Here is an 18009-nt window from a genome sequence, read left to right as displayed (position 1 = left end):
GAGGCACGCCGTAGTGTAGGACTCCGGAAATTTCGACCACCGGGGGTTGTTTAACGTGCACCTAAATCTAAGCACACGGGTGTTTTCACATCTCGCCCCCATCGGAGTGCGGCCTCCGTGGCCGGGATTCGATCCCGCGACCTCGTGCTCAGCAGCCCAACACCATAGCCACTGAGCAACCACGGCGGGTTGCACCGTGACCTTCACTACGGCTACTAAACGTCTCAAATTACAAGTACTCCGCCCCCTCCCCCCCCCCCCCACGAGATGACGCAAAAGCACTAACGTGTATCTTCAAGCTCGACCAAGTCGATTAACTTAATTAGCCACGCGGTGATAAGATAACGGAGCGGTTCCATGACGCGAACCGCTGAACTCACGCTTGTTTCGATCGAATTGCGAAAGTCTCCGCAAAAATTCGAAGCTTCGCACCGCAAGCAAGACAGACAGACAGACAATGAACTTTAATGAGGTCCTGAGGGACTAGCCGGTGGAGACCCGTTGGGGCCCCCGGCTCGCCGCTGGCTGCTCCCATGTCGGAATCGGGAGGCCAAGCCTCTCCGCTCTTTCACGGGCCCTCTGGACGGCCATGGACTGGAACTTGAGTTGCGTACTAGATATGGCCTCGTCCCAGTCCCGTTCGCTGGTGAGGGACGTATCCCGTAACGCAGGACACTGCCAGAGCATATGAGGTAGAGTGCTAACCTCCCCACAATCCGGGCACTGTGGGTCAATTTCTGGATAAATCCTGCTTAAGAAACTTCGCGAGGGATATGACCTCGTCTGAAGCATCCTAAGCGTGATCGATTGTGATCTGCATAGATTTGGATGTGGGAGCGGGAAGCGCCTGCGCTCCTCTTTATAATGGGAGACAATCTCGTGAAATGTTAATAACGGGTCGCTGTGGCCGAGCTCCTCCGGATCCAATGTAGCCCCATCGCCGTCGCGGCGCGTTAATTCTCGCGCACGGCGGTGAGCAATTTCATTGGGGTTCGGACGGCCCGGCAGCACGTTGTCGCCCATGTGAGCTGGGAACCATGTAATATAATGCACGGGGTCACAATTAGTACCGGATATCTTTTTCAGAATCACCTCCACCTGTCTCGCAACCATTCCCGAAGCGAAAGCCCTGACGGCCGCGCGTGAGTCAGTGTAGAGATGCGTTTTTTTTCTGAAGCACAGCTGCCGTCGCTACGTAAGCTTGCGTGATCTGTACTTGTCGTTCTGCAAGCATGGTGAACGGAGAAAACAACGAACCCTCGGTATGGTGGCTTTCCTTATAAGTGAATGTAGCAAATGTTTTTTTGAACTCTTTCATTTATTGTCCTAGAAGGCGTCAGTGACGTATTTGTAGTAATGGCTGGCAGCACATTATCGACCGCCAATTGTGGTTAGTTAAATGGTAATTGCGTATGACTTGTCGTCTTTGTTGAATAGGGCATGATTTTTCTTCTCCTTACTTTGGACAGCTTTCTTTAGGCATAATACCGAGATATTTTACAAGTACACAAACAGATTCGCTTCGCGATGGAAGTCTAGTAATTTTTTCTCGGTACGTAACGGCTACTGAAATTCACCGTTGTCTCGTATGGATGAAATAAAGGAGAATATAATCTTAAGAGTTGATGACGACCATGGTGGTGAAATGAGTAATGTGTAAGTATAGTGCAGAAAAGGCGAAAGCGATTTAAGTACAGAGATTTCCCAGCATACATGCTACTTCTGCATAGAAAGGAAAAAGTGGTAAAAAAAAAATTGGTCCATAATAAGAGCTGCAGAATAAAAGAACAGATGAATAAAAATGAACGATAAAGACAAAGAATTGCGTAGCTATTCGGATGAGAACCAGCAACACAACTAGAGCGATCAGAAGTGATGATATTGCCACATCGTAAACCTAGGCTGCGAGGCAACCGAAGCGAGGAACGTGGGAAGTACCCGCAGTCCTTTCAAGGAAGACGAGGTTGGCGCGTGAGCCACCTCGTCTGAGGAAAAACAAACAAAAAGAGAAAGAAACGATATTTTGGTCGCAGCGTGATCCTATTTCCCGTTTTACTGCGTTGCGACAATATGGTACAAGCTAATCGCCAATCTCACCAGAATTATCGAAGCTGCACGTGCAAAGCACGAATAATAATAATAATAATAGAAAGATGCGCACAAGGGCTGGTAACGAGTGAAGCCACAAGAGATGGGAATCTTTTTTAATGTCATCAGTATTTTTAGTAGAGAAATTAGCGCAAGGTGGGCACTGATGAGAAATATCGTCAGATGTGCATTTTTTACCATTTATTGGCGCTAATACAAATTAGGACCGTTTTTCATGCTTCCTTCTATCTCAGGGCTCGGGATACGTGAAATGGATGCTGTTCTTTTTAGTTTCTTCCCTATATATGCCATACGTTAAAATAGAGAAAAGCACGAAATGTGGTTTTGTTGATAAGAAGCTGCAATTATTTCCATGGTAAAGCTGTTCATGGTAAGCTAATTAGGTGGCTAGGGGCCCTATAACGTAAAACTATTCCAGTGTATTTTTGTCCCAATCTCCTGACGTCATATGTACGTAACCAGCGACGCAAGCATCGGGAGGTAACCCAAAGTGGGAAGCCTAGGCGAGGCCGTGCGGCGCTCGCAAGCTAACAGGACCTGGAAATGGAGACCGTGGACAATGCTGCTCCCCCGGACGAGCTCTCCAGCGGGGGAACGTGGTTTATTCGGAGAAAAGGCCGTTTCACGCCCGAGCAAAGCGGCACATCCGCCGTGCGCGTGCCGACGGGGAGCGGTACGAGGCCCAACCCCCGGCTAGGGAAGAAGCTGGCTGCAAGATCGGTCGAGAAGCAGCACGCGGAGGTTCCGGAAGGTGCTGAGAAAATTATTATTCGCCCGAAAGGAGGTATCAATCGCATCATGGAGGACGTTGGAAGATTGCGCATGCACGTCTACGTGGCCCAGGCAGCCGGGGTCGACCCGGAGGCTGCAGACGAAGACGTAGCATCACCAAACCTGACGCAGCAGTCGATCATGATAGCTACGCTAGATGCGGCACGGGCAAGCAAGTACGCTGCGATCACGGCCCTTCGCATCGGTGGATCGATGGTCGAGACGAAGGCGTATATTGCCATGCCGGAAAGCGGAGGGAAAGGAGTGATCCACGACGTCCCGCTGGATGCAACTCACGAGGAAATCCTCGATGCACTTAGAAGAAATAAGAAAAACCCATCGATCATTGGAGTCAGAAGACTTGGGGCGAAATCCAAATCTGTATTGATCCTGTTTGAAGACTGGAAAGTGCCGATGCAAGTTTACCTCCGATGCTTCCCCACACGCTGCTACCTATACAAGAAAAAATATGAAGTATGCGTCACCTGCGGAAAACTTGGACATCGGGCGGATGTTTGCCCGAACCCCAACGACGTCAGATATCGGGGGTGCGGAGCCGAAAACCCCGAACCAGATCACAGCTCCGAGCCTCGATGCCTGCTATGCAAGAAAGCCCACCTCCTAGGCGACAACAAGTGCCGGGAGATATACCGCATGCCGTACATCATCAAGAAAAAATTATGGGAGAAGAAGATAGAGCAAGAGAAGCTCCAGATGCAATCCCCAACTCAAGGCAAGCCCCAGGACACCACCTCGGCACCTAGAGAGGAGCACCGAGGCAGAGCAAGGGATGCTACCAGAGACCACGCGGGGCAGCAGTCGAGAGCGAGATCGAGCTCGAGACCCGGAAGGAGGTCCAATTCGTGGTCCGGAGGAGGCCGCCAGCAGACTTCAGCCAAGTGGCCTGCTGACCAGGGCCGGGGACCCGGCTTGCCGCCCAGGGACCCCAAGGACCCGTGGGGAAAAAAGAAGAAAGAAGAAAATACCCACTTGGTAAGCTTTGGTAGCAAGGGCTCCCAGGCTGAAAAAGATGAGGTTAGCTTACTTAAGAAAGAAATAGAGGAGCAGAAGAAAGCAAACATGAGGTTAGAATGATTGCTGAGGGAAACCCAAAATCAGCTGAGCGCGCTAAAAACAGAGAGGGTACCTGCAGAGGCTCCTAAAAAATGCAACACCCACATCACTCCTCCTGCTCCTGTGCCAGCTGCATCTGGTCAGGAGGAAGAGGATATGAATGTGGATTTTACGAGACAACCCCCTTCCAAACGTAAGGCGGGGGAGACCGACCCGCTGGCGAGCTGGCAAAAGAAAATTGAAACGTGGCTGATGAAAATGGACAAGGAGAACGAAACCATGAAAGCAGGACAGCTACAGAATGGAGGAGCAATTGCGCTATTACAGGTGCAAGTGAACCAACAATCTTGCAAAATAGACGCCCTAAGCACTTCGATGGATACCTTAGGCACGACAATAGCTAGGCTGTGCGAGAAATTCGGAGCCATAGAAGCTATTCTTAATAGAAATGGATAAAAATCCGGTTAAGAAAAATGCCTCCACATTCTGGCAGTGGAATTGTAGGGGGTACCAGAGGAAAAGAGCGTTGCTGCAACAATACCTCGAGCTGCAACAGGAAGCACCCGTAGCCATAGTCGTGTAGGAAACGGGAAAGGCCCCTGTTAGATTATCGGGTTACCAAAGCTTTGACAGCGGCAGGGGGGATAAATGCCGAGTCGCCACCTTCGTAAAGCGAAACATTGCAACCATTGTCCATGATGTCTCCCCCAGCGAGGCAGAGGCTGTTCTCGTCGAGATTATCACAGGGAAGAAAAATAGAGATAGCATATTCCTGCTGAATGTGTACAGCACACCCAAGCAAAAGAAAATTAGATTCATTACTTTATTCCGCAAAGCGCTCAGAGCCGCAGATGGGAGACCTCTCATCATTATGGGAGACTTCAACGCGGCTCACGAGAAATGGGGATATACATACAGGGACCCCAAAGGTAGACGAATATGGGAAGATATACAAACGCTAGGGTTTACTCTACATACTGACCCATGCGTCCCTACGCGCACTGGCAACAGCATAACCAGGGACACAGCACCCGACCTCACGATAAGCCATATGGCGGGAACAGTAACATGGAAAAGCACAGGACAAAATCTAGGCAGCGACCACTTTATTATTTCGCTCACGCTAGGAAAAGGAGTCAAAACACGCCTCATCAAACAACCGAAATTAACGGAGTGGGATAAATTCAGAGAGATAAGAAAGGAGGCCTCACTGCCGGACGATATCTACAATATCGACGAGTGGACACACCTCCTTAAAACGCATAAAGAGGAAGCGACTACAACTATAGAGGATGACGACGCACCCCCAGCACTAGACAGCAAACTGCTGAACATGTGGAGCAGAAAGAGTAATCTGGAAAAAAGACTCAAGGCACAAAGATGGAACAGGAATATCCGGCGCGAACTAGCCATACTCAACAAAGAAATAGAAACATATGCGATTAAGCTCAACGAGCAAAATTGGTACAGCAAGTGCGATGAGATGGAAACCAATATGAGTCTCTCCAAAACATGGAGCCTTCTCAGACATCTAATCGACCCTAGTAAATCAAAAATGCAAGCTAGTACAAACCAGGTGAGAGCGAGGCATGGCTTCGTTGGCACAGATGACGAGCTCATTAGCGAGCTCCAAGAGACATATCTTGGAAAAGCAGAGAGCGAGGTGTTTAGGGACTACGAGGGACCTCCCAATCCAGATCTCGATGCTCCCATCACCACGACAGAGGTTAGAGCAGAGATTAATAACCTCAGAAAGAGATCGGCCCCCGGTCCGAACGGGATAACAAACACCGCTCTTAGGAATCTAGACGATGAGTCCTTCATTGCATTAATCAAATTTATGAACCAGGTGTGGGAGAAAGGAGAACTCCCGAAAACATGGAAACAGGCGGACGTAGTCTTTATTCCCAAGCCAGGCAAAGTACCCGGCTTGAACAACATGCGACCAATCTCCCTCACCTCGTGTGTAGGGAAATTGATGGAGCATGTTGTTCAAACGAGACTGACCAGGTACATGGAGGAGAATGATCTCTGGCCGCATGAAATGGTTGGATTCAGGCCAGGGCTCAGTACACAAGACGTCATGCTCAGACTTAAGCATGATATTGACACGTGTACTTATCTTTATCGGGCGACCACGTTTCGCCGCTTGACAACTGTAATCGCACAGCGAGGGACGCGCCTGAATGTATCCGATGTTTCTGGAAAGTTATCGACGCTTCTACCCGGCTGTCTGTTGTCGCCGAACCTTGTGTTATCTGATTTCATCGCGTAACGCGAATGGTGTAGAACTTTGTGGAAGGCACACGGGTCCGAACGATTAATCTGGAACATTCGACGACTGCTCTATAAAAGCCGACGCGCTTGAACCGCTGATCAGATTTTCTACCATCGCCGACTGTGTTCGCCGCTATCGTTGTGCTTTAAGTGTAGCCTGTTTTGTGGCACAGGTTCGCCCAATAAAAGCTAGTTTTGCCTTTCACAGTACTGCTACTGTGTTCTCTCTTCACCGTCACTACCACGTGACATCTGGTGGAGGTGCTAGTGCGTTCATGTACCGAACGCCCCCGCAAAGCCGCGATCCAAGCCCGAAGCCCGAGGACCAAACTAACATCGCCGAAGACCAGCGTGCTAGTCGCAGACTGCAAGGACTGCCCCCAGAGCACGGACTTCTACCTGAGTCGACAAAGAAGATCGTGGTCAAAACAACTCCAATGGCTGCCCCAGCGTCCCCCGTTATCCTACAGCAACCTCGGGACCCACCAACTTTCCATGGAGCAGCAACTGAGGACCCGGAATACTGGCAGGAGACGTACGAGCGAATCGCGACTTTCAACAACTGGGACTCCGACGACAAGTTGCGGCACGTATACTTCGCCCTAGAAGACGCCGCCAGAACGTGGTTCGAGAACAGGGAGTCGACATTGACAACATGGGACCTGTTCCGTACCGGCTTCATGCGCACCTTTACAAGCGTCGTGCGCAAGGAAAGGGCCGAAGCCATGCTAGACGCCCGAGTGCAACTACCGAACGAGAACGTTGCCAGCTTCACGGAGGAAATGAAGCGTCTCTTCCGCCACGCCGACCCGGATATGCCCGAGGAGAAGAAAGTCCGCCTTCTCATGCGTGGTGTGAAGGAAGAACTTTTCGGCGCAATGGTACGAATCCCACCGAAGACCGTAGAAGAGTTCCTTCGCGAGGCAACCAGCATCGAGAAGACACTCGAGATGCGAAACCGGCAATTCGACCGCCGCACGAACGCGACAAACTACGCCGGACTTCAGTCACTGGCCACCGACGACCTGCGCGAGACTATCCGAGCTGTCGTGCGGGAGGAGCTACAAAAGCTGTTCCCATCATCACAGCCTCAGGTGGCTTCGATTGCCGATGTCGTGCGTGAGGAACTCCAACAACAACTTGGAGTAGCCCCTGAATCGCCGCAGCCCGAGCCGCAAGCAATGACCTACGCCGCCGTCGCACGCCGTCAAGGCCCCCCTCCGCGACCGCTCCAGGGCCCTGTCACGCCACAGTTTCGTCGTCCGCCGCCGCCGCCGCCAGCACGACCACCCGTCGCCCAGCGCACCTACGCGAGGAAGACGGACATCTGGCGTGCTCCTGACCACCGCCCGCTCTGCTACCACTGCGGAGAAGCGGGTCACGTCTACCGACGATGTCCGTACCGGGAGATGGGACTGCGAGGTTTCGCCGTCAACGCGCCGCGTCCACAGCTTGGCGAGCGCCCACGTGACATCGCCGATTATCTCGCCGCTACTCAGTGGAGCCCTCGACGGCCGTCCCGTTCGCCATCACCAGGCCGCTACCTGTCGCCGCAGCGCCGACCATACACTGGCCCAGCCCGGGGCCGGTCAGCGAGCCCATATCCGGAAAACTAAAAGCAGCAACCGATGGAGGTGCGGTTGCTGTTCGTCGAACTGACGAAGATCCTCCGCCGCCGACGAAGACGACGACGAAACGATCTCGACGACATAACAACGACACGCCGCCGTCCCGACGAAGTCAGGAAGGCAAGACTACACCGACGAACGACGACCCGACGACGCGACGTTCCAACTTCAGTTCAACACGACGCAGCCGTGATCCGACGCCACGACCTAACTGCAACGCCAGACAAAGAACCACCGACCTCGACGTGCTTCTCGACGGCCACGCAGTCACTGCCTTAGTCGACACAGGGGCTGATTACTCCGTCATGAGTGGACACATCGCCGCCCAGTTGAAGAAAGTTAAGACTACGTGGGAAGGCCCTCAAATTCGAACCGCTGGAGGACACCTCATCACGCCGTCTGGAGTCTGCACGGCAAGAATTACCATTCATGACCGGACTTACCCTGCCACCTTCGTTATCCTCCAACAGTGTTCTCGAGACGTCATTCTCGGTATGGACTTCCTGAACCAACACGGCGCAGTCATCGACCTGAAGTCGAAGTCAATAACGCTGTCGGAAGATAAAGCGATACCGCCAGAGAGCCCTCGTAGTCACCACGCCTTGAGTGTGCTCGAAGACCAAGTGAGCATCCCGCCCCGCTCCAGCATTGTTATTTCGGTCGGCACCGAAATACCCGCTGACGTAGAAGGTGTCATCGAAGGCGACCAACGTCTCCTGCTAGACCGTGAAATTTGCATCGCAAGAGGGATCGCTCGACTGCATGGAGGGAAAACTGATGTGTTGCTGACAAACTTCAGCCCGGAGTTCAAGCACATCAACAAGGGCACGACGATCGCGTACATCGAGGAAATTCTTGAAACCGGTAATGCGTTTGTCCTCTCGGATTCCGCCGCATCTACCCCGACGACCATGGTTCCCGAACCAGACTACGACATTAATCCAAGTCTCCCAGTGATTAAGCAACAGCAGCTCAGAAGTCTGCTTCGACGATACAAAGACTGCTTTTCGACGTCATCGAGGATTCGACAAACCCCAGTCGCAAAGCATCGCATAATAACCGAAGAGTGCGCTCGACCACTCCGCCAGAGCCCTTACCAAGTTTCGACGCGAGAACGCGAAGCTATAAGACACCAAGTCGACGAAATGCTGCGCGACGACATCATCTAGCCGTCGAAAAGCCCGTGGGCGTCTCCAGTTGTTTTAGTGAAGAAAAAAGACGGAACCCTACGTTTCTGCGTCGATTATCGTCGATTGAACAAAATCACGAAGAAAGACGTATACCCCCTCCCACGGATAGACGACGCATTGGATCGGCTCTGCAATGCTAAATACTTCTCATCGATGGACCTCAAGTCTGGCTACTGGCAAATAGAAGTCGACGAAAGGGATCGCGAAAAGACCGCCTTCATCACGCCAGACGGCCTCTACGAGTTCAAGGTTATGCCATTCGGGCTGTGTTCGGCGCCTGCAACGTTCCAGCGCGTCATGGACACAGTATTAGCAGGATTGAAGTGGCAGACCTGTCTCGTTTACTTGGATGACGTCGTCGTCTTCGCCGGAAATTTCGACGATCACCTTAGCCGGCTTACGACAGTACTAGAGGCCATCGAGTCATCAGGGCTCACTCTGAAGCCAGAAAAATGCCGCTTCGCTTACGACGAGCTTTTGTTCCTAGGCCACGTCATCAGTAAATCCGGAGTACGCCCCGACCCGCAGAAAACAGCTGCCATCGCAAAGTTCCCGCAGCCCACCGACAAGAAGGCAGTGCGTAGATTCCTTGGCATGTGTGCCTACTACAGGCGCTTTGTCAAGGACTTTTCACGCATCGCCGAGCCGTTGACACGTCTAACTAAATGTAATGTTGAGTTCAAGTGGGAAACACCGCAAACCGACGCACTTGAAGAACTCGAACGACGCATGCAGTCGCCGCCGGTACTTGCGCACTTGGACGAGTACGCCGATACAGAAATCCATACTGACGCCAGTAGCCTAGGCCTCGGTGCCGTTCTAGTCCAGAGGAAAAACGGAGTCGAACAGGTGATATCTTACGCTAGCCGGTCGCTGTCAAAAGCGGAAGGCAACTATTCTACGACCGAAAAGGAATGCCTCGCCATCGTTTGGGCTACAGCTAAATTTTGCCCTTATCTTTATGGCAGGCCATTCAAAGTCGTCAGTGACCATCACGCTTTGTGTTGGCTAGCGAGTATAAAGGATCCTTCAGGACGACTGGCGCGGTGGAGCCTCAGACTACAAGAATACGATATCACTGTAACCTACAAGTCCGGACGAAAACACTCCGATGCCGATTGCCTGTCGCGCGCCCCCATTGACCCGCCGCCGCAAGATGACGAATATGACGATGCCTTCCTTGGCATGATAAGCGCGGAAGACTTCGCTGAACAGCAACGGGCAGACCCGGAGCTAAAAGGCCTGGTGGAATATTTGGAAGGGCACACCGACGTTGTCCCCAGGGCATTTAAGCGCGGACTATCTTCCTTCACGCTTCAAAACAGTCTCCTCGTGAAGAAGAACTTTTCACCAGTCCGCGCCAACTACCTTCTTGTTGTCCCGTCAGGACTTCGTCCAGAAGTATTGCACGCCCTACATGACGATCCGACCGCTGGACACCTCGGTTTTTCCCGGACACTCTCGAGGATACAACAAAAGTATTATTGGCCGCGCCTGACCGCCGACGTCGCCCATTATGTCAGAACATGCCGAGACTGTCAGCGACGTAAGACACCGCCGACAAGGCCAGCCGGATTACTACAGCCAATCGAGCCTCCTTGCCGACCATTCCAGCAGATCGGGATGGACTTGCTGGGACCCTTTCCGACGTCAACAACCGGAAATAAGTGGATCGTCGTGGCGACAGACTACCTCACCCGCTTCGCTGAAACTAAAGCACTGCCGAAAGGTAGCGCAGCCGAAGTGGCGAAATTTTTTGTCGAAAACATCCTGCTTCGACATGGCGCCCCAGAAGTCCTCATCACCGACAGAGGAACGGCCTTTACAGCGGAGCTCACCCAAGCCATTCTGAAATACAGTCAGACAAGGCACAGGAGGACCACGGCCTACCACCCGCTGACGAATGGTCTTACGGAGCGGCTGAATAAGACCCTCGCCGACATGCTAGCGATGTACGTCGACGTCGAACACAAGACCTGGGATGCCGTCCTGCCGTAGGTGACATTTGCTTACAACACGGCGGTGCAAGAAACAACACAGATCACGCCGTTTAAGCTGGTTTAGGGCAGGAACCCGACGACGACGCTCGACGCCATGCTGCCCCACGTCACTGACGAAGAGAATGTTGACGTCGCTAGCTACCTCCAGCGCGCCGAAGAAGCCCGACAGCTCGCCCGCCTACGGATCAAGAACCAACAGAGGACCGACAGCCGACACTACAACCTCCGACGACGCTTTGTTGAGTACCAGCCCGGCGACCGTGTTTGGGTTTGGACACCGATACGCCGACGAGGACTCAGTGAGAAACTACTCCGACGCTATTTCGGACCCTACAAGGTCATCCGACGTATTGGCGCTCTGGACTATGAGGTCGTGCCAGACGGCATTTCGCATTCACAGCGGCGCCGCGCACGATCTGAAGTGGTCCACGTGGTGCGCCTTAAACCCTTTTACGGACGCTGACGAAATTCTTTATTTTTTGTTGTTTTCTTTGCTACGGGTGTTTTTATTTCGCTTGTATGTAGCATCGGGTCGATGCTTTTTAAGAGGGGGGTATTGACACATGTACTTATCTTTATCGGGCGACCACGTTTCGCCGCTTGACAACTGTAATCGCACAGCGAGGGACGCGCCTGAATGTATCCGATGTTTCTGGAAAGTTATCGACGCTTCTACCCGGCTGTCTGTTTTCGCCGAACCTTGTGTTATCTGATTTCATCGCGTAACGCGAATGGTGTAGAACTTTGTGGAAGGCACACGGGTCCGAACGATTAATCTGGAACATTCGACGACTGCTCTATAAAAGCCGACGCGCTTGAACCGCTGATCAGATTTTCTACGATCGCCGACTGTGTTCGCCGCTATCGTTGTGCTTTAAGTGTAGCCTGTTTTGTGGCACAGGTTCGCCCAATAAAAGCTAGTTTTGCCTTTCACAGTACTGCTACTGTGTTCTCTCTTCACCGTCACTACCACGTGACAATATCTTAGACCGATACGACTCAACTGACACCAGGGCGATCCTAGGTCTCGACCTCACCAAGGCATTTGACAACGTTAGCCATAAGGCTATCTTGGTAGGCCTCGAAGAGGTAGGTGTGGGACACAGGGTATATGCATACGTCAAAGACTTTCTGTCACAGAGGGAGGCGAATATAAAATTTCTGGATGTAAAATCCCCTCCCATCACACTTGGGAGCAAGGGAACCCCGCAAGGGTCAGTGCTCTCGCCCTTCCTATTCAACATAGCGATGAGGAGTCTCCCAGCGGAACTCAATAAGATTAAATCGATTAAATTTAGTATGTACGCGGATGATATCAACATCTGGGTTAACAGTGGGAGTGACGCAGCCATCGAACTTAAACTACAGATAGCGGCGAATATGGTGGAAGAGTACGCGGCCAGCAGAGGCTCGGCGTGCTCGCCACAGAAATCGGAGCTGTTAATCATTGAGCCAAAACATCAAAGGAGACACGCTGGAAGCAGCAGACCCATCACTGTTTTCGTAAACGGAAATGAGGTTCCCAAGGTGGAGGAAATAAGAATTCTGGGCATGTATATCCAGAGAAATGGAGGCAACCTCACGACAATCAAAAAGCTAGAAGGATACGCGGCGCAGGTAACGGGGATCTTTAGGAGAATTTCACTCAAAGGCAGGGGCCTCAAAGAGAACAGCCTCCTCAGACTCATGCAAGCCTTCATCACCAGCCGTATAGCGTATGCCACACCGCATCTTGTGTTTAGACGAGAAGAAAAGGATAGAATAGATGCGATCATTAGGAAGAGCGTTAAGAGAGCCCTAGGGCTCCCAGACTCGACCTCGACAGACCTCATCCTCAAAATGGGGGTACACAACACGCTAGTTGAACTCACTGAGGCAGTACGAGTGTCTCAGTTGGAAAGATTAGGCCAGTCTAAAACAGGGAGAAAAATCATGGAATGGGTAGGAATTCAATGTGACAGGGGTGCCCCGACTGACAAGAAAGACATTCCGTTGGACGTGCGTAAGCGCTTCCGAATCGCGCCCCTACCTAAAAATATGCATCCTATCTACAACAAAGAGAGGAGAGCTCACAGGGCTAAGTCTCTAGTAAATAAACTTAAATACACACCGGTGCATAACGTAGCGTACGTGGACGCCGCTTGCGGCAGAGACGGGGCTGCGGTATCGACGGTTGTTGATGGCGACGGGTGCGTTAAAATAGCGTGCTCCACGTGCACGAGGGACGCCTGTACAGCCGAGGAGGTTGCAGTAGCGCTCGCTTGTGCGGGAACAAAAGCGGGAGTAATATTATGCGATAACAAATTAGCTATCCGAAATTTTAACAAAGGGAGAATCTCGGAAGAAGCCCTCCACATTCTACTCAAAAACCCTCCCAGGAGGGACATAACATTTATTTGGGTACCAGCCCATGAAGAAGTCCCAGGCAACGAAGCCGCTCATGAGCTCGCCCGAGCACTCTACCACCGGGCAACTCTAGAGCAGCCAGTTCCAGGGATAAAAGATAGCCTGATCACGTACAGGGAAATTGTCGATCACTACAAAGCCGAAAGAAGAATTTTTCCGCCTCCGCATCGGTCTCTCTCTCTGGAGGACGCTCGCATTTGGCGACGCCTCCAGGGAAACAATTACACATCACCACATTGGATCTACTTAACACAGACGAGGGACTATAACGACGCCCTCTGCAAAATTTGTAAGCAAAAAGGTACGCTAGACCATATAATATGGGAGTGTGCTGGCTCCCCAGGGGCCAAGGAAAACATTGTCAGTAGAGAAGCCTGGGAGGCCTTGCTCCAGAGCGAGGCTGAAGACGACCAGCGTCGAGCAATCCGCCTGGCCGTTGAGGCCGTGAAGACTCACCGTCCTCAACGCGCGGGGACTGCTTCGTCCTCCTCCCCTACCTACGTGTAGGTTAAGAGGCGGGCACCCCAGCTCGGTGGAACAATAAAGTTTTCAATCAATCAATCAACCCGAAGCGTTGTTTGAAAAACCCAATCAAACGCACTCCTCGTTTAAATGAGGTCACTTTTTTTTCTTTTTGCTTTCAAAGCGAATAGTATTGCCTACATTGAGGAGTTTTTCTTATCAAATTGGTTGACACGAGGCGAGGAGCACGCTAAGGGGGAGAGGGTTTCGGTGAGGCCGAGCCGGCGCGCTGAAGATATTTAACCGCATGAAGAGGGTGGTGCCGGCGTCTGCGATTGGCCTGCTTTCTCTTAGCTTGTGGTGGCTGGTCGAAAATCGCGGCGGCGTGCAACGGAAGGTTAAGAATGCCGCTAAAACAGATCCTCAGCAAAGAAGAGTTGGCAGAATGAGGTCATAAAAGTGCCGAAAGTGCTCGAAAACGTTACACGGCCAGGCAAGAAGTTTTATTATACGCAAATAAACCCATGCTTTCCAGCAGTTGCGAGCACCCAGTGCCTGAGCGATCGGGGGCAGCCATCTTTTATTCTTTTAGGAACAGTGCAGCCTGCGGCTATTGAGAAAAAATTCAGTTTTGTTCGGCATATTAATGCATCTTTAATGCGTACACGTTACTTTGACGCAGTGAGTTTTTGCGATTCTGTGACGTCGCGTGATAGGCCGGTGAAGTGGGTGCTGCCCGAAAACTTTTGACCAATAGCCGAGGGCTAATGGCAAAAAGGCGTTGAATCAGAAATAACTATTTTTATTTTTTTGGTCAAATCATACATAATGAGTGTGTACACATCATATCAGATGAGGAGCTATCGCGGTTTTCGTGACGTCGCGTGACAGACAGGTGAAGTGGGGGTGGTCCAAACAAGTTTTTTGACCAATCGCGGAGGAGAAATTGCAGAATTGGAATAGAAAAGTTTGGAATACCTTTACGTTATAGAGGGCGCCCTAGAACACGATGCGGATCAATGCTTTAGCAATTTTGTAAAAGGATAAGGAATCTTTAATATCACCCTAATAGGCCTTCTATCGCTCCTCGATAACATCCCGGAGATCCGGCATGGCCTATACGTCGATGACATTATCATCTGGTCGCCCACAGTGTCAATAGGGGCAATGGGGAGCCGATTGCAAGAAGCGGCAGACGTAGTGAGCGACTATGCTAAGTCACGCGGACTCAGCTGCACCCCCCAAAAGTCGGAGCTACTCCTCGTCTCTCCGCGAAAGAAGCACGCACCCGACTCGCCCACTATCAACATACAACTGGAGGGACACACCATCGTTCCGTCTCAGAGCGTAAAGATACTGGGAATGTTTTTCCAGTCAGATCGCACGCACACATTCATAATCAACAAGCTTAAGAATACAACAACCCAAGTTACCCTCATGATTTGGAAATTAGCAACCAAGGCAAGAGGCATGGGGGAAGCGAACGCGCTTCGGCTTGTCGAAGCCTTCGTCGTGTCTCGAATAACTTACGCCACTCCATACACGCTACTCAACGCAACGGAATTCAAGAAAATCAACACAATGATCAGAAAGGCATAGAAACAGGTGATGGGCCTGCGGATCAATACGACCACAGAACGCCTACTACGACTAAGTGTGCACAACACGACCGAGGAGCTGATCGAGGCACATTTATCCAGCAAGCGAACACGCTTGGCGGTTACGGAAGCCGGGACGTCCATCTTCTTACGCCTGGAGTTCTCTGCAACGCTCAGCCATTCTCCGTCTCAGACTGTGAGCCTACCCCATGCCATCCGGAGAAACATCACCGTACGTCCTCTACCTCGCAACATGCCCCCAGTGCACCACGCACCGCGAATGGAGGCCCGGGACACACACAAGCAATACGGGAGTCAACCCTATACAGCCTGCAAGGATGCGGGGTCTTACTGCAGACATGCAGCCACAACAGCCACCGTAATCGTCAACAAAGAACATCGGAGCATCATTTCACTCCCACGAAACAATCCCCTCCAAGCCGAGGACGCGACCATAGCCCTAGCGCTCTCCCAAGTAGAGGCTGAAATCATAGCGATCGACTCTCAACAGGCGTGTCGCGGCTTCGCTAGCGGCAGAATTTATGCCAATGCGCATCAAAATTATCAATCAAAAGCCGCCAACGAGATCAGTCATCGTCATCCGGGGCGCTAGCTCATCATGGTACTCCTGGCAGCGAAGTCGCCAACCGCGTGGCTCGAGCTTTGGCCCACCGAGCCGTCGCCGAGGAATCTGAACCCGAGCGCATGCACCCTGTAGTCTCGTACCAAGACATGACACAAAATCGCAAGCTAACCTGCAGAACATACGCACCCCCCACAGAAGTCGAGAGCAGGAGCGATTCCTCCGATCTCTACATTCCCCCACCCAACCAGAAACCACCTCATAGCGCCTACACAATTCTCTCCGAGATGCCGGGTAGCAAACCGGACGCTCGTCTGGTTGACCTCCCCGCTGTTGTGCCATTACCACAAGCCCGGATCCCGAATCTGCAAGATGCAGAATCTATCCTGCGAGCGCCATAATTCTCCCTTCACAAGTCAAGATGCTGCGCCTTCGTGCGGGAGAAGCCTCGGCGGAGCAGCGTGTTTTGACGTGTCCGCGTGTGCCCGACGGCCCGGCGCCGCACCTCCCTTGCCTGGAGGTCACCGCGCGCGCGAACTTTGAACCGAGTGGCCAGCGCGGTCGCTGGTTGGACCCCTCGGACGACCGTCGTGTGCTGACTTTGTATTGGGCCGTTTGAGTGACAATGGGCCTCGGGGATTATAAAAGCAGCGACACGCCGCTCGAAAACAGGATCCGCCGACCCCACCTGGAGAGAGGGTCGCTCCCGACTGGGGTGAGATGTGTCACGCGTTTTCGCCGGACGCCGTCGTGCGAGAACAGTCGCGTTTGTGTGAGCTCTCGGCCCCAGTGCCGATCCGTTTATGTCCTGTATGATAACCTGTATATAATGTATAAAGTCCCTTTTGTTATTCTCATCGACGCCAGGCTCGGAGTCTTCGCTACCAAAGCTCTGTCACGAAACGGGTGACGAGCGCTACGGGACCACAAAGCCGTATTCGTGGTGCAGCGGTGCAAGTTCGTAATACTGGTGGCACCGGTTGGATGTCGTAACACTGGTGGCACCGGTTGGAAGTTCGTAACACTGGATGGCAGCTACGGGATTGACCGGCATCAGCTACCTCGGCGCGGTGAGTGCCTGAAGTTTACCTCTAACACCAGACTTTCTCTGACACAGGTTATAGTAGCTTAGGGAAGGATTTGGTGTTGCATTGTGATAACCTTGTGTGTTTCAAGCCTAGTAAGAGTGTTTTGAAAACCAGGGGATGCTGAGGGGGTAAACAGGGCAGTGTGTGAAATACTTGCATATGTCTTACTAGTAGGGTTATAGTAGCGTACGGCAGGTATATTCAAAAAGGGTAAACAGCAGGAGGACAGTGTGAACGATGGAGAAGTACAAGGTGAAGGAACTTCTCGAAATTTGTGAGGAGTTGGGCATTGAGTTGGGCTCAACCAAAAGAAAGAATGCGATCCTTGAGGTCATGAGGACTGGGGACGTAACGGCTGAGGAAGCCGCTGAGGCCTTGGCGGGTATCAATGAACGTCGGGAAAGGGAGGAGAAGGAACGTTGCGAGCAGGAAAGGAGAGAACAGCAACGTCGCGAGGAGGAAAAGGAGGAAAGGAGAGAACAGCAACGTCGCGAGGAGGAAAAGGAGGAAAGGAGAGAGATTCGTGAGCACGAGCTTAAAATGAAAGAGTTGGAGACCCGAAATAGCTCGCCAGCGCCTAGTCTCACTTCTAACGTTCCAAGAATACGCGATCAACTTCCACCCTTTGTCGTCGGAGAGGATATGGCCAAATACCTCGTGAAATTTGAGCACGTGTGCGAACGGAATAGCATTGAGCGATCCCTCTGGGCACAGAATCTGTTAGCGTTGCTTCCTGGGGAGGCATCAGACGTAATAACTTGCTTATCGAAAGAGGCGTTTGAGAGCTACAGTGATGTGAAGGAAGCGCTACTGCGGAAGTACA

This window comes from Dermacentor albipictus, unplaced genomic scaffold, assembly GCF_038994185.2.
Source record: "Dermacentor albipictus isolate Rhodes 1998 colony unplaced genomic scaffold, USDA_Dalb.pri_finalv2 scaffold_11, whole genome shotgun sequence".
Classification (NCBI taxonomy): Eukaryota; Metazoa; Arthropoda; class Arachnida; order Ixodida; family Ixodidae; genus Dermacentor; species Dermacentor albipictus.
This window is presented reverse-complemented; position numbering follows the sequence as displayed.